This window comes from Trichomycterus rosablanca, chromosome 21, assembly GCF_030014385.1.
Source record: "Trichomycterus rosablanca isolate fTriRos1 chromosome 21, fTriRos1.hap1, whole genome shotgun sequence".
Classification (NCBI taxonomy): domain Eukaryota; kingdom Metazoa; phylum Chordata; class Actinopteri; order Siluriformes; family Trichomycteridae; genus Trichomycterus; species Trichomycterus rosablanca.
Window position 1 is genome coordinate 7,214,126 of NC_086008.1, and position 27,480 is coordinate 7,241,605.

Below are 27,480 nucleotides of genomic sequence, written 5' to 3' on the forward strand. Positions count from 1 at the left end.
TTTGTACAAAGTGAAAAGTAGGAGCAGGAGCTTTCGATAGCACAGGTGAGATTTGAGTTCCATCAAACATTTCCAGATTTTAAAGCAATACAGTTCCAAGTTATGGAACAATTTACTATTGCTTATTGCTGGTCGCTCATATAAACAAAATGACATTATTTCATTAATAGTTCAGGTCTTTCAACCACAGCCATTGCTAACAGGTGTGTAAAATCAAGCATGTTGATTAAATAACGGACTTCCAACTTTGTGACAACAAAGTTCCATCAAAACTGTGCCCCGTTCACAAAGCCAAGACAAGCTTTGTGTAAAGGAGCTCGAGTGGCCTGAGAAGTGCCCTGATTTAAGCCCATTAGAACGTTGACTGCAAGCTTCTCATCCAAGACTTCCAAAACTTTTAAAAATGGAGGCAAGCAGTGGCGTAACTAGGAGCTCATGGGCCCCAGTGGAAAAAAAAAACATTTGGGGCCCCCCATGGGCCCCAGTGCACCTGCCCCCCCTGTAGTTACGCCCCTGGAGGCAAGGAAGTCTGTTCCAATGGAATGAGTTGTTTAAGAAGCTTATAGTCAGGTGTTCACATATTTGTTGCAATATAGGTTTAAAAAACCTTTAATACTAATATTTAATATAAATTTTTAGACAAAGCACATAATGGACCTGGCTTGTGACTGAAGTCTTTTGTGTGCTTTACATCAGTTTACATCAGAATTTAAGGTGAAATCAATAATATTTCTGGCTTAAAAAGAGGTGTGTTTATTTATAAGCACTAAACATGGCGACTGTACAATCAGCTGTTTTTGTTAGTTTGTTTTCTCTCAGTTAGCTCACTGTGTTTGCTTGGTGATAATGGACATCACTGATTCATAATACCAGGGGGCAGAGGGTCTGTCATTGACCCTGTTGTGCCAGGGGCTCTTGAACCGGGGCTCTCTCCTCTCCTTCCCAGCAGCGTCCAGCAAACACTCACAGACCCGGTCGTGATTAATGTCAGCGCCGCCCAGCCCCAGCCCTTTCGGCAGATAATGCCAGGCAGCAAGCGCGCTTGACACTTTTAATGTATAATTAAGTAGAAAAAGTCAGCACAGGCTATGCAAATTTTTTAAAATGATAAATGAGGCTGGGTGGCGGCAGGGATTGATTTGGTGTAAATGAAACTAATTAAGGAAATGTCAAACATAATTAATAAAACAGGTTTAAGCTGCAAAACATTGTCAATGGAATGAATGAGGAGGCATTGGCGCCCATTGTTTGGGCTTTATTTAGGCGCACTGTTGTGCTTGTTCGGTGCACCTCGATGTGCTCTCCCCCACCCTCGCACCCGGCGCCACCGATTTCCCGAGAGGGCGGAAAATAAATTTGCTTGTCTCTTGGCTGACTGTAGAAATTAATTGCTGGAATCTTGTCCCATCCAAGTGTTACATTCCTGCGCAGGACATTAACATAACTAATTTGAAAGAGCCCAAATGACTGCATAATGGAGCACTGTCAGCATGCATGACACTCTCCGGTCATACCAAATTAGCCCGCTATTATAATTGAATTCTACCCCACCCCCCCCAACATATTTTTCTATTTTTATATGTTTTTTTCCCCCTTTTTGTCATCTTTTCTTTTTTCATGTAGCACGATGTCTTCTCACTCAGAATAAAAACGATGTTTTTTAATCACAAAGAGTGCTTGACCTATAATTAGTGGGATGGAGATCGGGAGGGGCAGCCAGCCAGCCTGGCTTGAACAGCCCTAGTCAGATCTTTAGTCCCCGTAATGATGCTGGAGACCTTGCCACCTCTAGGGAGGAGAAGAGTAATGGAACTGGCTATTTTTATGGGAACCCGGTTAGCGGGAGGCCAGGCTAGCCTATAGAGCTTCACCATAGGGTGGATCACACTCACACTGGCAACTTGTGCCCCAGTCATCAGTCCAAAGTGTCAACCTCATTCTCCTCTTTCCCCTCGTAGGTCATACACCATAGTTTTCTACCCTTCAAACATCTGTCTGTTTTACACATGCATACAACAAACTACATTTTCTTTCTTTCTTTTTAGTATAGCAACATTTAGTATATGAACCCCTGCAGTAGGCCATCATACACCTACATTTGGTTATGATTACTTCACATGTAGGTTTTTTTTTTTAATGCTACATATGGAACCGCCCACACAATTGCATTTTTCTGTCTAACTCTTGTATCTTGTTATTTTGTTATTCCGGTCGCGCACCACATGGCATACAAATTTCACCCAAGAAGATTGTTAAAGGGTGAAATTTTGCTTCTATACAAAGTCCTCAATCACACTTCGAAACAGTTATCTCCAGACACTAAAGCTGTTAAGTTTAACCTTATTGCTTCTTAAATGTGTTGCTGCTAGCATGCAGCTTCTAATTATAGCCTTTTTTGTTCATATTGTTTGAGAATTAGGGTGCAATTAGAGGTAGTTCTTAAGGTTGGTCAGGTAAGTTATGTTCGCATTAGGTTTACAGATGTAATTTAATGTGAATTTATATCCGTGATGCTTTTGCAACACTTAAAAACACATCACACACATTAGAGATGGTGCTGCTTGTTAAAGCAGAATATGGCAGGGCTTTGTAAGTTTGAAAGAATCAGCACTGATACTCCTTGTGAACTAGTGGAATGCATTTGGCTGCTCTTGGAAGACAGAGAATGTCACGCCCACACTTGTATTAAAACTCGCTCCAACACCTTAAATGTTTAATTTACAACACATGCAAACCACCGTTTCTAACTATAAGTCAAATCTTGAAAATGAATGTTTTATAAATGTCTTAAAATACTGTTGTACTGTTTTGTATTGTTTCTCATATACAGTGTAATCTCGTTATAACAGGCTCGGTTATAACAAAAAGTTGGCTATAACGGACGAGTTCCGGAGGTCTATATAAATATTCAGGAAAGCCATTGGATATACCAAAATTTTAGTCCATTATAACCGAAATTCCGTTATATGTGGCCAATAACACACATTGTTTTATTCGGTTATAACGGACAGTACATTTGCACTGGTCTGACTGGTCGGGCTCATCAACTGACGGGCTCATCAACGGGCTACCATACCTGCTGCCGTCACCATCATGGGTGTCTGATGCCCCAGGTATGTACTCTGGATATAATGGACTCCGCATATAACGGACTATCTTGCCAGACTCCTTGAAGTCCGTTATAATGGGATTGCACTGTATAGAGGCGTGATGCTTACTGTACGAAGATTTCTTCAAATGCTTTAAATTTCTCAAGTGCAGTCAGAAGTTTATGCCTTCATATTATAAAGAGTAAGATTTTGTTTTACTGTGTTCTTCTTGCTTGCAAAAAATTACAATACATTTTCTTGGCTGTGTTTTTTTTCTTTAAATGCTGTTAGACATTTGAGCTCCACCTTCACAAAGCAACGATTGGCTTGTATACCTCAAGCTGTCTTTGTTTCTTCCTTTTTAAGTCATTGTTTTATTTCCACTTTTAAAGCCAAAATTCTCAGATTCTCCAAACTTCAGATCAGATTAAATGTCTGGACCTGTGAGATTATTGCATGACTAACACTAGACATCACACAGTGTGCAATCCAAAATATTGGAAAAATTAAGAGACTTAAAAAAAGCAGTCTATTTCTTGGTAGTACATACAAAATAATAATAAAAAAAGACGTTTGTATATACAATTGCATGGAGGCCAACTATTACACAAATAAGCCGAATGGAAACGATTGATATGCACCAGATGCTGTATTAGGCATACAATCCATACACATGCACACTTGATTAGAGGAGAGAGTGCACCTATCTTCAGACCCTGCCCGTTACCCTTTAACAGTCAAACACATACTGATCAAATGTATCAAATTAGTCATCGCCAAGAAAGGGTGAAGTTTGCTTCGTCGGACACCATAGAAGATAGTGCCTGTTGAATGATAGTGACTGACTTGGAAACCCTGATCTAGATTACTGGGCTCACATTAGCAGTCTGGGGGCAATCACGCAGGCCCAGCACTACCGCATCCTGCTATGGAAATGACCCACAGGTTATCATTGCATTAAAAATAACAACAACTAGCTCTCCATCTTAAAGTGTGATCAGCTAGCATATGGGCGGTGGTAAGCCATGTTAAACTTGCAGATTCTCTGGTTCACTTTACTGGTTCGAATTTTGTTCTACTAAAGAATGAGCACCAGGATGAAAACAAATTTACTACGTGTTATCGGCCCAGTCGTGTCTATGTAGATGTTCAAGCTCCCGAGAGCACCACTGAGATTCAAACTCTGGATCTCAGCAGTAGTGGGCTAGCATACTTTTGTGCTGCGCCACCTAAGCACCCACCAGTATTTAAGAATATAACTTGCATTTGAAAGAATTATGTTTTTTCTTTTACTTCACTGTTATTGTTTCCTTTGTTCCAATGTACTGTATAATACTGAACATTAAATGGTTTAGATATAAAAAAAATTCCCTTTTTTAAGGCTGCTTTTTGCTCACTTTGTCCATTTACTTTCTTTTTCTCACTTGTACTCTTATCGTCTTTTTTTTCTTGTACTGTAAATTTTGTCCCCCTCTTGCCATTTCTTGTCAGTGGAATTCGTGCACTGAGATCTTGCTCCAAATGCCAGGGGTCACGAGTCAAACATATGCAGCATGTTTTACAATTTATTACTCTGCATTTGCCTTGAGATTTTGCTCTCCTTGACAAGCTTAAGTAAATCATGCTCGCCGCTCTGAAATAGAGACAGAGCTGCGACTAGTTCCTGCCGTCCTGCTACACGAGATGTCTCAATGTCGACCAGGATCGGCTGCAGCCCCAGAGGTTGTTGCAGTCCCAGAAGGCAATGGGCTCAGTGCTAGTAATACAGGGAGCCTGGCTCAACAGCACGGCAGGTATTTATAGAAAACATATGCAAAAGGCCTGATGGCACCCCTGACTCCAGGAGAGAGCCTGTGACAGTTAAATACGGTCGGAGAGTGTACCGGCGAGGTCTAGAGCGGATTTAATCAGCAAAAGCTACCTAGTTTCTTCATTTCATTTAAATATGGTGGATGGCAGCATATAAATATGTTCATTTCTCCAAGCCCAGCATATATTTTATTCTTGAAGGCTCATTATTTTCTCAGGTGTAGAATAAAGACCTGAGGCTCTGGCCTTCAAACTTGAGTTGTATTAATCAAAATTTACCACTTGCTGCCAAAACTTTTCTAATGCAGCACCAACACCTAAAATCAGAGAACAAAAGAAAAAGAAAGTAAAACTAAATTAAATACTTCTAAAGCATATTGGCTCAGAAAACCATTAAAAAAAAATTAAAAACACTTTAGAACATTGACTACATGTTCTAATATATTTCTACATTAGAATAAATTTCTATATTTTAATACATTTATAGCTGCGTTTCTGGATCATCATATAATGTATAAAATGTTTCCCCCCCAAAATTATTTCATCCTGTTGTCACAAAATATGTGTTGTAGGATTCACCATGTCCTTACAAAAGCCCATAGTCATGCGAGGAAAGTACCAGCCTGATTTACTGGTTGAACGCTGAATATATATTTTTATATTTTTTGAACACCAATAGTCCTGGCCATAATCTGATCATTTTAATGAACGTGTAAACATCAGACTTTGATTATCTAATAAATGCTATAGTTGGAATTTGAGTCATTTGAATAAAATACATGGATGAACTTATTAACAGTCGTTTCTGGCAGCTGTGTTTATTAATGAGAAATTTATAATACCTACATTATGAGAAACGAAAAAAAGCACAAATAAGATGCTAGTAAGACACAGTTGTTGCCAGTGATTGCTGTATTCATCACTTATACACTTCTTTACCAGTCTTGAATGAATCATTGATGTGCATATCGTTCCATGTTTACAGAAAATTAAACACTAGTTTTTTTTTATATATTTGATGCAGTAACTGCTCTGACATTATTGTAATTCTGTATTTACAAATTCTATAATGTGGACAATATTTTAAAATACGTCTATGGATGTTGTAATTTTGGAAACATACCATATACAACAGGTTTGTAACTATAAAAACAAAAAAAAAGTTGCTGCACAGTGCAACTTAATGTTAGTGTAAGCTTCTTATTTAAATTCTATCTACTTTAACCGAGGGAACTGAGATTAGATAAGTACCTGGTGCTAATCACTTTTATATTTATATCAGCTTAATACCACTCTGGAGTCCACACACCTTTACTTGAATGCCGGTTATGCTGTATTGTGTATGCACATACATTTCACATTGCTTTTTTCAGTAAGCAAGTTCATGAAGTGTGAGACTTGCACAGCTGGGTGAAAGAATTTCTGGAAACACTTTAAACGATATGAGAAAATGTAAATTATTATTTTAGCATAATGATTTCAATAAATATAAAAATGTACTGTTGAGCCAAACAATTATGACCACCCACCTATATTTTTATTTATTTTTGTTACTGCTCTTGTATTTAGGGTTGCTACAGCGGATCATTCTGGTCTGCATACCAAACTTTGCACAGTATTTACTGTGGGCTTGGGACTGGCACTAAGAGTACGCTGACATGCATCTCCCAATGGCTAGGCTGTTTTAGGGATCCCTTTGAAAATGCTGCCCATCACACTAGCGGGTTGGGGGTTAGTCAGTAGGTACTCTTCCCCTCTGTCTGTAAGCCCCCTTGAAAAACTCTGCTCGTATCTGTTGCTTTAAGTTACTGTGACGTTAGATCGTTACAAAATAGATATTGCTATTTGCATTTTGGGGAGCTCTCATGTGATTTAACATGCTGTGATGTAACAAAAAAAAATCACAGTATACCAGATGCAACACACTTGGGGAAAAAAAACAAAGCCAAAGGTGTCTGAGTGGAAGATTCTTGTAAATTGCAATTAGAAACAAGGATTCATACATCAATTTTTATTGTTTTTATAAGTATAACTTAGTAAAGGTTTGTGTTGGTATTTAATAACGGGCAAAACAGTTCTTGGTAGTGGATTTCTGCTTCTGTTCCCTGCAGTGCATACAGAAATATGTTTGTTTGATCCATCTTTGTAGGTTTAGCATGATCTATTTGTGAGAGAGTAAACTAGGCAGCGCATCCTATAGGCACCACAACACCCACTTAAAGAGCAAAGGGTGAATGTTTTCAGTTATGCAACCATCCTTCAGTGCCAACAACACTCCTGCTGTTTATCAACTTCTAAGGAGAGCTGGAAGACAGAGGTAGAGGAAAAACATGATGCTGGGGCGTAAGGGGGTGGGAGTGGGGGGTTTGCAGAGTAAATTGAAACTTGTAAAAACTTTGCGATAGAAAAAGCCCTGACCTCTGAGCACTCTCGTCGAAGTGGAGGCATTGCTGTAATCAATACATGCTCAGGGGAGAGCAAGCAGGCCACGGACCTTTCGTTCCCCCGCCACGCCGCAAATAATGCCAGACGCTGGTTTGTTATTTTCCAGACGGTGAGAGAACAAGTAAGCGGGCGGCAGAGCGTGCAGGTGCCTCGTTTTGGGAATAGTTCACAGCTATGAAATAAACAGAGTAAAAAAAAAAAAAAAAAAAACACATGGAAAAGTGATAAACATTGATGTTGTATATATTACTAATTTACTGTAGGTGTAGCATGCTTGGCGGGTGTCTGCAGTGCAATGCGGTTGAAACTGTTCATGAATCATGGATATATAGATTCAATGCCTGTATTATTATTGCAGAGATGAAATCTGGGTGTGTATAACTACTTATAACTAGTTTATGTCCACTAGACATGCATAAACTAGTTATGTTTGCAGTGTTGTTAAAAACGAATCTAGAAGAGTCGAAAGCCAAAAATGATCTAATCTAATGCTGCTTTAATATTTGGTCAAGGACCAAATGCAGCTTTTAAGTAGTCTTGATTTCTCGAGTATGCAAGTGCTTTCTAAAAAGCTGTTTACTTTAACAAGTGTCACACGTACTGATAATATTGTAGTGTCTATAAAAGCAATGTACTTGTTGATTATGGTGGTAGATTATTCGCCAGACCAAATCATACATTTTTACTTTGCTTCAAGCCCTCTCAGGTAGCCTTAAGCCCTGTGAAGTTGGTAACGTTTCTGGATGTTGTTGATATGTGGCTTCTACACTGCCTACTTTAATTTGTAGATGCAGCACAGATTGTGTTTACAGATAAAGAGGTGATGATTTAATGACAGCAGTGCCTGACTCTCCATTCGTCTTCCAGCTCTCTGCGAGACCCTGCCTCTGGTGGGTGAAAAGAAATGGCCGGCTATGGCACGCTTGTTAGAGTGGGCACGTGACAACATCTGCATCTTGCTGCTGCCCTGCTGCCATGTTCCTTAAGTGCATCTAAGGTAAAGTTTACAACTTACTTATAGACCTTGAACCGTGGGATGCATCCACTCGTCCACTACAAAGAGCAGCAGAAACAGGTTTGGTTGTTTATGTTTAAACAGTGTATTACTAGTGCTGTCAAAGTTAAATTGAAGCACCTACAGGCTATTTTGGTGTTGTGCCACACAGATTTCAAAAGAGTACAATACATAATATGAAAATACAGTTTAGTTCAAACTTGTATTCAATTTGGAAAATATTGCTGTTAATCAGATTATACATCCACATCTGTAGTTTTAAGGTCTTGCATGTACATTCCTCATATTGCACCTATAAGTTTCAGGTTATATATTTATAACGTTTACACGAAGTTCCAAAATCTCCAATTTAAATGTTTCTAATTGGTAAATTAATCACAGGTCACAATGCCAAAGCTATGATTTCTTATTGTGGTGATATCTGGAACGTTGTGTGATCATAATAAAATTGACTTTGTGTTCCAGTACTAATAGAAATGTTTAAACAACTATGTTTTTATGTATACTGTGATTTTACATGAGTTTTAATAGTTACACATTAAAAATAGATTAAAACAATGCAGTAATTAGGCTGAACCGGAATATGTAGAGCTTTGCCATTTATGCAGTCAGTGCCCGGTCTCTAGTCCTGCTTTTGCTATCATTATAAGTGTATTAATATGCAAGCTGTCATTATTTTTCCATTTTTCAGTGTCAAGAATATTGAGTACAATTAGAGCGACAGGCTAATCTAAGCAGTGTATTGGATTCCTCGAGGGAAGCGAATATGTGCGTGTTGGTGCTGTCACCTCAATGGCTCTGGCAGCTTGCCGACAGAGACAAATCCAAAATTAAGTGCTGGAGAAATAAAGACTTCTCTCTAGTGAAGTGTTCCACTTGCATTGAGCTTAATGTTGCCTGCTCATTTTATTGGATTCCTTTTTGATCTCTCTCTCCGTCTCTCATACACACATGGACACGTACACACCCTCCCACACACTCGATTTGTGGCTCGGTTGAAGTGGCTTAGTGAAAAAGGGCCTCTTACCCTGGTTGATGGTGAGTGAAACAGCAACAGCACTGTAATGGCCTCTTGACTCCTTTGTCTGTCTGAGCGGAATTTTAAAACATCCATGAGATGCGTATTACTGCCATTTATTCTCGTTCCATGTGGGTTTTGAGCAATGGAGTGCTTTGTATTATTTTTGGCATTCATACAGATTATTACATTTCTCTTAAGCGAGTTTATTTTGAGGACTTTCCACTTCAACACACTTGAGCATGTTTCTGCTCACACTTCAAACAACATATAGGTGCAGTTCCCATATGGCTGTGCTTCATCATGCCAAGGACTGTAAGTTTAGCCCAACATACACACATCAGTGACCTGACACTTCAGCCCACATAGCTTTAGAGCAGCGTACTGTTTAAGAGCATTTTCACACTCGCTCTTTTGTTCAGGAGCCATTTGGACCCCGAGTTTACTATGGTTGGCTGTGCGTAAAAACCGTTTTCAATCCTGGGTGCTGAACTCTGGGCTGCTTGAAAAAATGAGTTTCTGGGATTTGTCTGATGTGAGTTTGGGTGCAGACCACAGTCTGTATGTGATCTGCTTCAAAAGCTGGGTAAAGTGATGTTATTTACTGAACATGTTATGTTACTTTTTATTTAAATTTTCGAACTACATGTTGTGATGAGCAGATAAAAGCCATCACAGTATTTACCTTGTGGTTTAAAATTACTAACCCATGACCAGACATACATTTATAATATGCCAAGTTGCCGTTATAGGTTAATGGCAACAAAAATGGTACATATTGCAACTCTAGTTGGCATTATTCAAGCCATGTGTGTTTGTCCAAATATATGCAATTATTAAGTCATTTTGGTTAATTTGTTAAATGTTTATATATGTTAATTACCCTTAACTAGGAGCCTGATAAGTACCTTAAAGTCTAAAGCTTAGACTATCTCATGCTCTCGCCTAAATGCTGCATTTTTTATCTCACATTGTTGAAGACATGCTATGAACACCCCACACCCCACTAGTGCAGGTGCCAGACAGCACAGGTTGCAACTGTACAGCGGAAACGAAGCCTGGTTGACCTCCTTTCCTCAGTCCTAACCAATTGTTCCTCTTCAAATAGCTGCTCAGATTGAATTTGGGATTCAAAATCAAGGGCTTAAGATCTTAACAGTGGTGGGCTTGCACAGTAGACCGCTGGACCACCAGAGCAGCCCACTTCTCATACAATATTGTATTAAGTGCAGGCTTGTGATGGCAAAATCTCTCGTGAAAATTCAAGAAGACAACACAGCTGGGCTTGTCAAAATTCTTGTACATTATGGCTGTCAAAAAGCTGATTCATCCATCACAAATGGCTCTCTCTTTTTCTCATTGGTGTAAAGATAATCCTGGCCACCTGGAATTCTGTGCTGGCCCAGCGCACCCATTCAGGCTCTTCTTTACTGCTGTCAGCGTTACTACATTTAGCTATCGGTAAAGAGTTTCACGTATGCTTGTGTAGCTCTGTGCTCATGTTTGTCGTCCTATCACCAAAGTACAAATGTGTTACTGTGGCCAAATACAATGGCTGTGATTGGTTTGCTGTGCATGTTGATTCCAACCCGGCCCTATTCTGTCTGTCCTGTTTGTTCCCAAGCCTCCTGTCATGCCTAAGCTTTGACAAGTATCAGTCCTCCTCTCTTTTCCACCTTCACTCTTCAGTTCCCAAGGCATATAACGTTATCTTGGTGTATCGGGAGATCGTTTGTATTGCGTAGCATCAAGTTTGGGGCACGCTTTGTCTAAAGGGCTAGTCAGTGATGCAGAAGTAACTCGAGTCTTTTTATTCAAAGGCTGATAAGATGTTTCTCCGCTACTCTTTTCTCTCGCACCTGTGCGGCTATTGTAAAGTGACAGCGATACTGTTTCAGCTGTGATAGAGATCCATTATTAGCCCGAACTGTTAAATGGTTCGATCGACATTGTTATGCCACAGTAAAGAACCGTATACATCCCAGAACTTAATGAAAACTGATCTGGAACTCAGATGAAAAGCTCTGAGTGCATTCAGCATTTTATTTCAGTGGAGGGAGGGGAACGTGTTTTTTATCAGTATAGTAAAAGTAAAACATGAATGATGTTGTTAGTATGCTGTTCTGTATATGAGCAGTTACACCCCAAAATCTAATGTATTTAACTTTGCTAAAGTTAAATACAGCACTTCATTTTAGAGTATGTTTCAGCACCAAAAACAGTTTAACAGAGCTTCAGTCCACCTGGCGTTCACTTTAAAGCAGTCCGCTGCAGGCATGATTTTTATGTTAAGTTTTTATTTTTGTATTTTAATAAATGTTTATATTATTCTGTTTTTGTTTTTTCCCCTCGTCTTTCCAATTTGGTCCTGTCTAATTCCTTGAGTCTAACTTTCTCCACCTCGGCACCATTCTGTCCTGACTGAGGACAGCCATAGACACATCCCCTCTTCTACATGTGCGCTGTTCCCGTACGTCTCTCTTTACTTCCTAAAATGCTGCTTTGCTTATGTAGAGTCATGCACTGCGGTTTGTAAATCATCCATCTCTAGTGCAGGTGCCTTGACCAGCCAGCAGAGGCAGCAAGTTGGAGCAGCATTGATGAATCCCAGATAGCCCTCTTTCCTTCAGGTACGGACAGTTGTGCCTGGTGGATGCCTGGCCAGGTTGATAGCACAGCTGAGATTTGAACTCAGGAGTTTCAGGTCCCAGCGGTGATAGGCTAGTGCACTGGAGATTCTAAAACTCGTGACTGTGTTCAGAAGAACACATGCCCATGCAATCAAAAGAACATTTGTTAGGTCAGACGTTGATCTTGTATGGAAAGGCCTGGCGTACATTCAGCATTCTAATTCATCCCAAGGGGTTGAGGTCAGGCCTCTGTGCAGGCCACTGAAGTTTCTCTCCACCACAATGATCAAACCATGTCTTTATGCACCTTTCACAGGAGAACAGTCATGCTGGAAGAGAAAAACCTTTTCCAAACTGTTGTCTCATAGCTGAAAGCTTATAAATGGTTAGCTTTAGGTGTGGCAGAAACATCTGATTAATTAAGAGGGTTGCTTACATACTTTTGGTTACATGTGTATTTGTAACGTGAAAATTATTTTATTTTTTTTAGTCATGTGATAAAACTGACATCGTATGCAGGTCATAAGGCTTGGTATAGCAAGCGAAGTTTAGAGCTCACATCACTAATCCTGTATCTGCTTAAAGACTGCACATGGAAGTTTGTGTGTGTGTGTGTGTGTGCGCGCCTGTGTGAGAGCTTTGGCTAAGATATTAATCTGTAAAAGATTGGGAAGACAACAAAATCATACATGCACAAAGCTGTCTGACACGGGCTGTGTGACTTGGAGCGTTTTGCTAATAACATCCAGAACGCAGCTGAACAGATGAAAAAAGGAGCGCTGTCCCTCTGAGGCCACGACGGAGACAGCCGACACACACACACACACACACACACACTGCACAAACGACAGAAAACAAAGAAGGACAGGAGCTTAAAAAACATCTCAAAATCTCATCATACACTTTTAGAATTTCAATAACATATGCCCACATTTGTGCAACATGCCACACACACATTTGCATGAGCGTACACTAATGCAGGATGGTCCTTATTGGAGAAAAGAGAGCGAAAGGCAGGAAAAAAAAAATCCATCATTCGAGCATGACATGTCGGCGAGGATTCCGACTTAATGAGCATTTTGGCAGCTTCTGTCGAATGCAGACAGTGATTAACCAAACACTTCAGAGTACAAGGCACAGTGGTGCTCAAAGAAAACAGTGATGATCTCCACTTAATCGGCGAGAAGCCCAGAGCATCTGGCCGGGCAGCGTGGCGTGCCCGCTCCGATAGGCTGTCACACCTCCCCAGAGTGGCACGGCCATATGCTCGTTTTTCCCGTTCGCACACAACCAAGAGCTCTTCCTGACAAAGCGCTGCCGTAAATATGACATTCAAACAAGTGTGCCTGCTCAGCCAGAACCGAGCCAGGCACGGAGAGACGCGAGAAGCTTGGAGCAAGTCGCTGAGATGTGTGTGTATAGGAGGTGTGTGTGTGTGTGTGTGTGTGTGCGCGTGCAGTTGTTTATGTATACATGATATGATGTGTGGTTTGTCTAGTTTTGCCTGTGGCATGATGTATATCCTTTTGGTTTCATGTTTGTTTAGCTGTCAGGACTTATTAAACCTTTATGTACTATATGTCACGCCTGTTCTGCATTTCAAAATTCAATCAGGTGACGTACTGTAGAAACTGAGTTGGCATAGTCTTACCACGCCGTTTGAAGCGTGTGAACAGTTTGCGCTGCACATTGGAAGAAAAAAGAAGAAAAAAAAATCTTCACGCTACATTGACTGATCTCGATATGAAGAGAAATAATATGATTACTGCATTTTCCACCAGCGCGCCGTGCTGGAAAATGACATTTACCATTTCCCTTTCATGTTAATCGTCTTGTTAGCAAATAATACTGCGCTTCCAGTGGATGTCTGATACTTTCATTTTTTCAGCTCAGATTAAAAAAAAAAAAAAAAGTAAAAATAAGCAATTTGCAAAACACCCACATGTGCATGTTGCTCAGCTGCAGAGGTGCTTTTCCCCTCCAATCTTAGCTAGGCTCTGTTAGTGGGATTGCGTTGTACATGCTCACACAGAATCATAATGTGCTATTGAAGTGCTTTGAATGCATTTGCATGGGAAACTAATCCTAGTCATTCTTTACAAGGTAGAAATAATCACTGTTCATATAACGATGTGACGTCTGCTGTCTCAGAATCTAGACCCCTTAATCAATCCCTTACCTCTTTATACAGCCATACGCAAAAGTTTGGACACCTCTGGTAAAATGGCATGCTTAATTCATTTCAATTCAGTAGAAGCTCTGCACAATTTAATGCACAACTACTGCGCTTAACAACTTATTAGGTAGAGCTGTTTTAGCTACACTCATTGCTAGCAGGTATATACAGTTATTCAGAAAATAAACGATCTGCTTTCATCGTTGTGGCAGCAGTTTGGGGAAGGGCTTTATATATGGCATCAGTAAATGCTTGTTTGTATCGCTATTCATATCTCACAGACATCTTGCATTCTGGGCCTCCTGGCATACACTATCAGCTGCACTTTGATGCTTGAACCAGTAGTAGTTTACTGTAAGCTATTACATCACCTAGATGATTTAGAAAAATATATATATGTTTTTTTCTTAAATATAATGTGTGTTTTTAAGCTTTATTTATGTATTTATTGTTAGGATTTTTGCATTGTTTTCTCTACCGGCATCATGCCACCTGTGCTGCCTGGGGAGGGCTGCCGGCTACACTGGCTAGCAGTGGATTCTCACAGACAGTCTTAGCACTTACAGAGAGACTACACTACTCCCTTGCAAAATTGTACTGCTCATACTAGCACTTTCACCAGCCAGCAGCAGTCACTGTTGTAGCAGCAGTGAGGAACCTTTCCTCCCTCAGACACATCCAGTTGTGTCAGCTGAGCGCCCGGCGAGGTCTGTAGCTCTGATATAACTCCAAACCTAAACCTTGAACTCTCCACGGTGGTGACCTGAACACCTTACCACCCAAATGCTCTGTTATTATTTCAGTGAACTAAAAGTTAAAGTCCTTTAATTAATCTGCACGAGATAGAGAAATGCTGGTTTGCAAGCATTGTTCTGATAAACTATTATATATAATTTTTTGTCAGTGCTCTGGTCTTTATCTTTTTATCTGATTCTTTCCAAATAAATATTTTAGATTGTTGATATGAACCTACAAGGCGAACCTACATTGATGTACTGGACGTGACAAAATCTAATCTTTGCTAAGCTTAACAACTACACTCAGTCACATTTCAGTAATTGAGCCAGAAAATGTAATTGTAATTAAAGTAGAATTTTGCATCCATTTCTGTGTTTTTGCTTTTTAGTGCATTTGTTATTTGAGATACTTGATTAATTGATAGAGCACAAGAAGCATAAGATAACTGCTGATTACTGCTAATTTCCAAATTTTGCTTACAGTATTTTTGCCTTTTTAATGAGGGTACTCTCTAGAGCCTTTAGAGGTTTTTTTATTATTGTCAAGAGGATCTCAGTTAAATGAGATGCAGTGGGAGATAATGTCACTTTCCTTCATGGGCTTTCAATAATCATCATAGGAGAATGATGGCTGGACACAACTGACTAGCATTGCTAGACAAAGACCGTCTGTCTAAATGTCCCCGCAGAAATGCTAAATTCCTCAGTGGTTAGCCTTCAATTTCAAGTCATGCTTGATTAGCATCAGTGTTCTACACTGAACCCACTTGAAGTGTCTTTTTTATTTTTATTTTTTATTCCATGGTTGTTGGACAGCTATTACAGGTTAAATTCAATGAAAGATTAGACATAATAGGTACTTTGCTTTTTTTGTATGTATGTACAAGGTCAAAATATATATATATATTTTCTTTTTTTCTGTTTCTAGGTTATAATTTGTTCCCTTGTTAAAGAAAAAATCATATTCCATATATATTATCAGCCTGTGATCTCCAGTTAAGTCAGACTAATATATATTGTTGGGTATATACAGTTTTTTTTGGCAATCCAGATTACTTGGAATGCATTTCTGTTTTAACAAACCATGGAAACACACGGCAGTGTTTCTCCAATTCTGTAAATTGTACTGAGGAAAGAAATAATTGCTTTAATAGGATTTTGTCTATGTGATTTTGTTAATGGTCTGAAAATATACCATTTCAGTCTATTTAGCACAGTAGAATGTGACTGATTGGAGTGCTTATCTATGCTTGTTTTTTTCCCTGATTATTCTTTATTTTCTTTCCAACAGCCAATTTTCTCTCAATTAAAGCATGATATTAGTGCTTAGAGAGTAAATGACTATGAAAACATTGCATTAATGTGGCATGTTTTGTGGTAATGATTAGAAATAATTTTTTGCTAATATGTATGCACAGCCGTATGCTGTATTTATTAATGCAGAAATTGAGCAGCATCCGTCAGCATTAGGCTCCGTTTAAGTATTTCTGCTCATTTGCACGTGTTTCTTCATTCCTTCACAGAAGGTCGTTTAGACAACGTGGCAGTGGATTTGTAGATGTTTCTAAGTGTGTGTGTGCATATGCTAGGACCAGTCGAAGTCTTCTCCGAGTTGCCCGCACAGGTACAAAGAGTCCGACGTTGCCAGTTGGCCCGAAGTTAGCGGGGAGCTGTCGAAGTAAATGGCAGCAGCTGCTCGCAGTTCTGAAGAACGTGTCCCAGTCAGCGCGGGAAAAGCCGCAGCATCTACATTAATACTACCTTAATGGCCCATCTGCCGCTCTGTAGGCTCCCCCCGCACTGTTCTATGGAGTCGTAGGCGTTTGACAGGCCATCTCCAGCACGCCAGACGCTCGGCGCATGCCAAATGGCCGAGAGGCGGCCCGCCGTCGCCCCGATCTGTCAACAGCTCTCCCCACTGGCCGTCAAAAAACGTCCCTGGCGAAAGCTGTGGCGAGTTTTCACACGTGAGCGAGCGCGGAGGACATCAGACGAGTTGACGGTTAGCAACCGACACCTCGTCTTTTCCTTTATCTGTCTTTTGCTCCATCGTTCTCTTTCTGTCTCTGCATCTCTACATTTATCAGTGTGTGACTTAACGACCAGCTTTAGTTTGATAATCAGGAGGTGATTTAAATAATGACAGAGTACAGTGTTTTCAGAATAAAAATTAATGTATGTAAAGTTTATTTTCAGTTTAATTTTTGTTTTATCTGATCATAGAAGAAGGTTCATGAGCATGGAGGTAATGGTAGTTTTGGAGACATGCTGAGCCCGAAATGCAAATTATTTCTTTAACTCTCCCAAAAGTAATCCAGGGAAATTATTATGCCTCTTTTACCATCATTTTACTTTCAAACAAACTTTGAGAGTCTCCAATTTTGGAAGTGCAGCAGAAAAGAAGAAGAAGAAGAAGATGAAGAAGAAGATATACTTTATTTGTCATATATACATATACAGGAGTACAGTAAAATAAAAATTCTTTCTTCGCGTATCTCAGCTTGTTTGGAAGCTGGGGTCAGAGCGCAGGGTCAGCTATCGTACGGCGCCCCTGGAGCAGACAGGGTTAAGGGCCTTGCTCAAGGACCCAACAGTGGCTGCATAGCATAGTCTGGATTTGAACCAACAATCTTCCGGTTGATAGCCTAAAGCTCTACCCACTAGGCTACCACTGTCAATGAAAAAACCCTGGATAAAGGGTAGTTAAACATTTGATTTTACACATTTAGGATGTAACATAAATGTATTATAAATATTGAGTAAATTTCAATTTCTGTATGTGGATAATCACAGATTAGTGTGGGTCAAAAAATCCAAAAAAAATGGTGTGCAGTTGAGTAAAATACATGTTTTAATACTGTTTTAATAATTGACGCTTTTTACTGGACTAAACCACTGTCAACAGTTTTCACTCTACCATCACAGATTGGTAGAGTCAAACCTCTGTGGTACATCTTTCAGCTGCAGTTCTGCATTAAGGCTCAAATAATCCTTTTTTTATTGAAGTGTGATTTTATATTTTAATATTTTTATAAGTTTAACCTAAACATGAAAGAACAACAGAGTTGGAATTAAAAAGCATATTTTAGGTTTTTAGGGAAAAAGAGCAGTAGTCCTGTGGCGGTGTTGTTCTATATAAGTGATTTAATACCGGGAGAATATTCCAGAGGGATGGAAATAAATAATAGAACATCGACCATTACTACATCAGAACAGTAAAAAGCCTTCACAGGCCTGTTGTTCTTTCTTTGAGTCTCAGCTTGATATGCTTAAGTGTTTACTTGGCCATAGCGAAGACTGTTTTCTGACCTAGCCATGCACCGGACGGTGTGTGTGGGCGATTTGACGTGCACCCCCTAAACTATAGAAGAGCGCTGCATGCTTTTGTTTTTTTTTCTGTATTTAATGATATGTGAATAGCAAGGATAAGACATAGAATCATTTATTATTTAAAACCAAACAAACGGAGACTAAAGAAGAAGAGAGTCAGAGAAAGGCCAGCAAGGGAACAGTTATCTGGAGGGGAAAATCTCTGTACACTCTGCAAATGTAAGTGTGTGTGTGTGTGTGTGTGTGTGTGTGTGTGTGTGTTTTGCCACCAGCTCTTCAAAGGCTAACTCTGGCCTGTAACACAGCTGGGAACAGGAGTGAAAGTTGAAGACTGCCTTCCTCCTTTTCCTCCTATCTGCTGATGCCTGTTTTTTTTTTCCTCTTCTCTTTCCAGCCAAAGTTTTATGTTGCCTTTCGCCCCCTCACTCTCTCATTCTGTCTCTCTGGGCATCTCCTCCTCTTTGTGGCACTCCCAGCCAGAGGGAGGTATTGCGAGGGGGTTGGAGGAGAAGAGATGAGGATGGAGAAAAGTAGAAAAGGATGAGAGGAGGCGTTCTTTTCTGTGAAACTGCCCGAGAGCCCGACTCTAAAGCTGACATTCCTCAGCACTGAGCCTTCTTTCAGTTTCTTTACTAGCATCTACTTTTAGATGTGATGTACAGTTTCTGCCCCGTCCATAGCAATAATGAACCAGACAGATACCCGAGGGTCCATGTAGACTGCTCTGTTGGATTATTGATAGTAGGACCATTAAGTAACCATCATGCTGTAAACCATCAGTTATGAGAGATTCATATTTTTAAATTGATTTTACAATTGTAATTTATTTCAATGCAGTAAAATGTAATCGGCTACAACAGGTTGAGGAATATGATTGTTGTGTTGAACTCAGGACACTTCACTCTTTTCATTTCTATGCACACTGTTGGGTTAATGGCACAAACATTGACAGGCACACACACACACACACACACACACACAAGCAAAAAAACACATTTAATAAACACATGCAAACATGACGGTACCCAAAAAAGAACGTTTTGCCAACTAGCATTGTTGGGCGCAAGCAGTGAACACACCCTGGACAGGGCGCCAATCCATCACAGGGCTTTGGCCATCCTCGCCCCTTGGACCAATCAATCATATCTGATGGTGTGTTAGCTTAATAGAATGTTGTGCCACTCATACGGCCAAATAAAGACATCTCCATTTGCTGACTAAAATGTGTAATGATTAATAAAATGCTTATTAATCAAGCATAATATGTAGTATACCATTAGAGCTGGCATATGACTACATTTCAGAGAGTGTACTGTTTAAACCAGATCTCAGTCATACTTATATACTTAAAATGTTATTTAAATAGACGGTCCTGTAACCATATAATCATCAATGTGTGTGTTTTCGGACTTTAGGTTGTAGTGTGTGTGCATACTTTCCAAGCCGATGCAAAAGAAAGTTCGGCTTCCTTACAGCTCATTCAAATAAATTACTGATGCTAGCATTTATAATAATCCGTAACATTCCCACAAGCTGTCTGTAATTGACTTGAGATTTCTTGTTCTTTGAAAACTGACATTCATTTTTTAATGTCAGTGGTTTACTCACTAAAGAGCCAGAAGAGTCAAAGGTTGAGGATACGGTGTGCTGTAGGAATTCTCCAACGGTGTTAGTGCTGCTTACAGCTAGTGGTTTAAATTCAAACAGGGAAGATCTACATGTAATTAACCTTGGAGAATCTCCACCCTTCTGTTTTAATTTAAGCGGCGTGCTGCACGGCGGGGTGTCCCTCCTCCCTTTCCCCCCCTTTCCTTTCATTTTTGCCTTTTTTCTCATTTTTCATAGATTGTGTAATGCTAAGAGGTGTGCACCAAGCCTTGATGTTTACCTTGGGCTTACAATCATTAGTGACTTTGCATTTTTTTTCTATGTACAGTTCACATTAATGCATAGCTGCATGCTTCTATGTGCAGTTATATAGATACATTTATATAGGAATGGGGAGCTTATGTGATCTGCTAGCACATTCTTTTTTTCTTATAATTCTTAGTATTAGAACCTAGCAGAGTAACAACGGGTTTAGGAACAATTGTTGTTCTAGTTTGTTTGAATCTGTATTGAACTTGCTTTTGCTGTTGATGCTTAGATATTGATCTTTGTCCACTAGGGGGAGCTTGTAATTTACCGAACCTGCACCATTCACACAGAATGCAGATAAATAAAAATGCTTACTAAAGATAATGTTTTTAGATTTTTTTGCAGGTTCACCTAACAGCAAATGACAGAGTAAAACATGTGTTTATTAGGCAAATTGATCAGGTAATACAACTATATAGTTCAGAATGATTAATAGGGAGTTTGCCATATACAGTATGTAATGTAATGTACATCTATTTTTTATTCTAGTTTTGCTTTTGACACACATTATGAAGCAAACATTTATCTCTTGTAATGCTAAGGCTGTGCATACATAATTCAGCTTATAGACTAAGCCACACTGTTAATCACAGTGAACAAGTTCAGACTTGCTGTCAATTTCCTTTTTTTAATTAAATCCATGAATAGAGCAAAACTGCAGAGCCACTTCTTCTGCACAGCATGAAATCACTATTAGTATTCATCCATGCTAATAATAAAAGCAGAAAATCTTTTAAAAAGTGGTGTACTCTGTTATGTAGGGTATTAAACATGTCTAGAATCAGGAGTACATACATACGCTTGTTGGCGGTTATGCTGTTTTTATAAACAGCATCGTGACAAGTTGCAAAATAAGCAGTAGAACATTTTGTTTTCACGTAGCATTATGCTTCATGCTTGTTTGTGTGATTTATGTCACTTTATTTCATTATTTATTATTTATTTCATTTTAGTCCTTTTGGCTCATCTGCCTCTTAACTGTTTATAGATGTGATAGAATAATCTGCAATGACATTTATATATAATGCTTTTTACTCTGAGTCATTAACACTAGATGTGCTTAGGAGGTAACAACACTTCTCTTACTGTTTCATCATTATGGAAGAATCTATAGCACTTAAATGTAGAATTAATATCAGATGTAGGGTATAGTCATGTGATTACAGTGCATTTACTTTTCCATTTAGCAACTGCATTTAAGGGGTCTGGATTTTCTTGTCACTTAAAGAGGTAATTTGGTACTATTTCAGCACTTCTAGTGTGTTTAAAGAATCCCATGGTTCGGCTTGCTGCATTTAAATTAGACAATGTATTGTGTTGACTTGTATCCATTACAATCCTTGCAAACCACTATAAAGAATGTTGCCACTAATTTCCCCATTTCTTTTTTTAAAAACAAAATGATGCTTATGTTCACATAATGTTTAAATAAAAATGAAAGCAACTGAAGACACAAACATTCTGCAAGTCCTGTGTTGTGTAAAAAACAAAGCCTACAGTTCTTTAATAAAATTATTTAAAAAATATTCCACGTAAGCTGATATTAATTTTGTTCCAGCAGATATTGGCTGCTCTGCAAGTATTTTGTCAGCCTTGGTCCAAAGCTGCCTGATCAATCCAGAAAGGGACGTGCCATGGCAGATGAGGCTCTAATTATACAGTTGTTTTAAGGTTGTCAGGTTGCAACAAGGAGGAAATCATCAAGGGAGGGGGGAGGTTGATAGACTAAGGGTGCATTTCAAGCATCTGGCAACCATGGCAGCTGTGTACCCTCTGTGGTTGCCAGCTTTCCTGTTAAATAAATATTGTCCCAATCCATCTTATAATGCCAAGTATAAAATATGACAATGCAGCACTGGATGTTTTGTCTTACTGGGATGTTTTGTCATTTTGAACTGTTTACTGATTGCACATTGCCGCTGAGTAGTGGAGGCACAGATTTATCTAGCATAACTCTTGTTTTTTCTCCAGTTGATAACTGTTGCAGATATTATGACTTATTACCTTGCTAACTCACTTAAGTAGTAAGACATCTGTGAATCAGCAGTTTTTGGCTCATTAAAAAGCATAAACCGCCTATTACTTTATGATGTCTATCAGTGTGGTACAGACTGCCCACCAAAATGTTAATGGCGAGAAAGGAGCATCAGCCCAATCATAGAGAAGTAGATATCTGAAGAAGAACCCACAACTTTTCCTGTGCTCAGTTCGTTACAAAGAAGTGGTTTAAATATGAAACTACAGGGTCAGATTGCCCCTCTAAACTTGAGTTACCAAACTAGAAGGACACAGACAATAGCACTTTAGGTCCAGCTCTGATAGTTCTGGATTTGGGTGTGTACTGTAGGGTACCGTGCAACAGAAAAGGGGCTTCAGACAGCAGTCTGGCCAGGGTTCATTGGAAAATTGATTCTTCAGATTTATTGTTTAGATATGACTAAACCATTTTCTCTGTGATCAAGTGCGGGGTGGAAATACAGCTGTGTGCAGTGTGCTGTAATGGCTTACGCATGTGGCTTCATCTCTTTTGTGTTCTTCACTCTCCTGTGATGTGACTGGACCATAATGCTGACCAAACAGATACACTCTGTCTCCTTTACTCTCTTCCCTTTACTATATTTTTGACAGTCAGGAGCTGAGAGGAGTTATTGTTTCCACTTAGGTGGCCATTCAGCACACCTCCTATGGCCTCTGTGCCTTCATACCATTCAGTCTGGTGCTCCAGTGAACATGGACCCCAGACTTTGTAGGCTAGGATTCATACACCACCCTGTTCTATTGTGCATGCTAATGAAAGCCAATATCAGATGGTTGACCCCGTCACGTCACGTCAGAAGATTTCTTTGATTGTGTTTGATGTCTCTTATACGGAGTTGATGTTGGCTTGACCTTTGGATGTGTGTGTGTGTGTGTGCATGAGTGCAGGTGCAGGCATGGCGCTTTAAGATTGCATTTTACTCTTCTCATACCTCGTCTTGAACAGATGTTGGGCCAGCACTCAAAATCAGGAGCCGTAACCCCAGACTATAATCAATGTGATTTTAATCAGCCGTTCGCCTCGTGACCCACTTGTTTTCTTCCCGAGCTGATTGTGATTGCTTGCTCAGACGAGCCGTACTCACTGTAATTAACCTTCAAATCATATGTGTCCCAAACCATCATATAGTGAACCGTAATCTCAAAATGACTCTACTTTTAAGTTTGGGGGTGGGTTGCACTATCAATCCTACCAAACTTGAGCTGTTGTTGTCCGATTTGCTTTGCACACCAGTATGGTGCTATCTGCTTGGCAGGGGTGATTGTTTTTGGTGTTATTGATGTACATTTGCATTTTCGGCCTTTAGATGATGCTTTTATCTGGAGCGACTTCCAGTTGTGACTGAACACACACTGAAAGCAAGCAATCAAGGATTTAAGGGCCTTACTCAGGGGCCCAACAGTGGCAGCATGGTGGGAATTGATCCAGTACATAAACCACTTAACTACCAGTACCCTTATACTATTAAGTTGATGGTATGTTAATGGTTTTGCCGATGAGCTGGGCGAATTATGCTCATGTAAGTTCCCAGATCAAGACGTACATTTTAAATTCATAGTTAGAAAAATTAGCTCGCAAATGATTTGCTTTTGCACTTTTTGTTTGGTGGAATATGTCTTGTTTGGTCTGAATGTTATTTCTACTATCGCTGCAAATGATTCATCAAATAATGACAGAGGGTTCTTGATGGGGTAGAAATAGGATTTGCACCCTTTAATTGAAGCAGGACGCTGCTCAGCGGTAGTATGTGTTGTCTGTACTTGCCCCATAATAGGGGGAGTAAGAGGGCTTTGTCTACCCCTCAGTGATCCAGACTAAACATGCCCAGGCTAGACTGTAGCTGGCCTAACTTCAGCTGCTTCTGCCACCTCTGTACCCCAATTAAAGCTCACAGGAGGCAGCAGTGCGTGTCTGAATGGCTTCTTCGTTACCCTTCCTTTCTTCCCACATGTGTGTGTGTCTGCAGGTGTATGGCTAAGACTGTCTGTGATGGGTATTAATTAGATCCCAATTTCCAAGTATTGCAGGTGTAATTAACACTTCTAGAATGTAATGTAGTTTTCCATCTGCATTTATTTATTTATTTAACACTCTGTGGCTAGAAGAATCACTAGGTTGGGGTGTTTCAGCCACACTTCTTACTAAAAGGTGTATAATGATTATTGACAGACAATGTACTTTATTCTTTAAACTTTGTGGCAGCAGTTAAAGTTTGGAGTCTTTGCATAAATCCCTGACCTTAATGCTACTGACCGCCCTAGAAATAAATCAGCACTTTTTCTTATTTTTTATTTTATTTTATTCTATCACGTGCACATGACAGTGTAGCCCAGTTGTGTTTTTAAAGCTGTGTGGGTTTGCAAGCAGTAGGAAATTATTCAAACCATTATAAAGCACTCATCAACAAAAAACTTCACTTAACTAAATTCATCCAGTCAGTGCTTCTGTAATTAGTTTAATTTAGCTGCTTACACTTGATACTAAAGCACTGTACTCCAAACCACAATCTCCCTCACACACACACACACACAGTTACCAAAAAGAAAACAAAAAAAGAAAAACACCTATATTTATGGAAAAATGAAATGTGTTTTCTACATCAATGTTTGTACATCACAATTACATAATATATCAGTTATTTATTTTTTTAAATTATTTCACATTTTCTGTAGAAGTATTACATGGCTGTAGTTTATGGAAACGATCTTTCATATGGATTTATAAAAAAAAGCTTATATTTTCATAAAACCACTTGTGCAGTGATATTTATACTTGATATAGATATTTTAATATCCAGGCAATACCATTTATCTGGTAGTGAAATGAATGCAAATGTTTCTAAAAATGTTGGGCCTATGTCAGTTTGAAACGGTTGCAGTGCTAAACCATGTCTTTATTTTTTTTCTTGCTTGAACAGTTAAAAATTGACAATGTTTACCCATTAGTCTTTTAGTGGAGTGCCCTGTACCTCATCAGATTTAGCCCAGTTACTAAACCGTTGTGAACCCAGACCAGAATAAAGCAGTGGTGAAAATTAAATAAGAACTAAATGAACGATTAAGATTTTTTTTTTGGAGAACGGATAAACATTAAAATTTGCGCCACCTGCAGCAACTACTATTGATTTAGATTTTGCACTGTAATAGCTCCACAGCAGGCATTAAGTGCTTCTTTGTTGTTTATTGTTGTGGGTTTAGTGGCTGTACTATGCATTAGGTGAAGGATTAGTAGTGATTGTGTGGTTAAATGTATGGACTATATAAAACCTGTTTTATAGTTTTTACTTGCTGAGCAGCATTGATATTATTTGTATGGCTGTAAACTGTTATTGCTTACATGAACCATGTTAAATGTGACTCATTAGATCTTATCTCTCATTTACTATAAACATGTGGTTAACATCAGGACATTTAACACCTAATGACAGCACTCATAACTTACAAATAATGATATAAGCTTGTTTGTGATACAAAGGTAGTGGGAATTAGATTAAGGAAATACACAGTCTAGGTCGGGTCAGTGTGGTGTGTGTGAGCACACACTTTAATATATCCAGTGGCCCCTGACACTCAGCTCGTTGACTTTGCACTTCTTCTTTGCTCCTAATGACCAGTGCTGGGTTGCCAGTCCAGCTGGAGACTTCTTGTCCCTGCTCGGCATCATGGATGTGCCCTCGGCCACTTCCGCTGCCATTACTGCTCCCTGCACTTTTTAGTCTGCACCTCTGAGACCCCAAACTGCCAAACGAGGTGAATTATGGCCGGTTAGATGAAGTGGACTGAGTGTCATGGGGGTGAGGGCTGAGACTCTGGAACTAAGCATACTTCTGACCATTAAAAGTTGACCTGACATGGGCCCTTCATCTTGCCTCATCGGCGAGACGTATGCTTCCAACCTTTCTCTCCCCGAGGAGAGATGGGAGAGAGTCTCCTCGGCACAGGCCGACTCCGATATCATAATGAGTTAAGCTTCTTACTCCTCCACAGCTTATCTTTCTCCGTCTGCCTCTTCCAGTATTGCTCATTCATATCAAATAGTTATCAGTGTTAGGGTTTTTTTTTTTTTTTTTTTTTTTTCTTGCAGTTTACCTCTTCCTCTGCATATTCTTAAACATTAGCCTTCCTGTCAGCTAAAAGCATTGTAGCTATTCCTCTCCTACACACAGTACTGCTGTTTACTTGATGTTTTGGTGTTACTTTTACTATTTTGCTATCATCTACTACTACCATAACACAAAGCTCATTCACGTTGCTTTGTACATTTCCATAAAACAAGAAACAGAGAGGGCTGGTTAATATCACACAATGTTTCGGATTTTGGATGAAAGAATATTGATCTGGCCAGTTGTGAAAGATATGAAGTCACAGTTGGACAGCTAGGGAAAAGGAGAGCCAGAGAGAGAGGAAGAATCATTGTTGTTTAGTGATTTAATTGATTGTACAGGCTCTGAACGACTTTTCATGTAAGCAACTCTTTTTGTACATCATGTAGCTTAGCAAAAAGTATCACCGTTTCTGTATAATGGCATTGTCTAAGCCTATTACACTATTTTGTGCAGTTTGTTCTTAGCCAACAGGTCAGGGCACTAGTTTTTAGACCAAGCTCCGCTGCACTAATTGAGGTCAGCAAGCAACTCCGCTGTGCCGCCTCCTGACACGGGCAATGGATGCTTCACCTGCTTAGCCAGGACACTCGGCTCCGCAGTTTTTTGCTTTTGGGAATTAAAAAGTGCTGGCCTGTGGAAGAGCCAGACTTAGGCAGGTCAGGCCGGAGTGCACTGGAACACCTCTCTAGCCGCTGCAGCTGGTCTGGGCCACAGCTGGCCTCCTCTGGCCATTGTGCTGAGGTCAGAGCAGGCGTGGAGCAGATTGTTCCAGTGGCCAGCAGTCATTTATTATAGTCCTCCTGGAGAGTCAAAGTCTGTCTTTGGAGTGCTTTTTGGGTTCATATGCTTGTAGATGTCCTTGCGATGGATTTTTTTTTGTCTCCATTTTAAAGACCTAGATTTTGTTTTCCAATTGTGTTGTGGATATATCAATACCCAAAATGAGGGCAGCGCTTTTCAAAAGGAAGTTTATTTTCGGCTATTGAATGTGTTGCGGCATTACATTAATCAGGTGTGGTGTGAGGTTCATAAATCATATTATATTTGTCCTCTGAAAAAGCCTTTAACCTGCATGTCCATGAATTGCAGTCAGCTTTGGTAATACAGTTCACTTCTCTATTGGTAATACAGTGTTGGCCCAAAAATTCTTACCTTTCTTGAGCTAAATTGT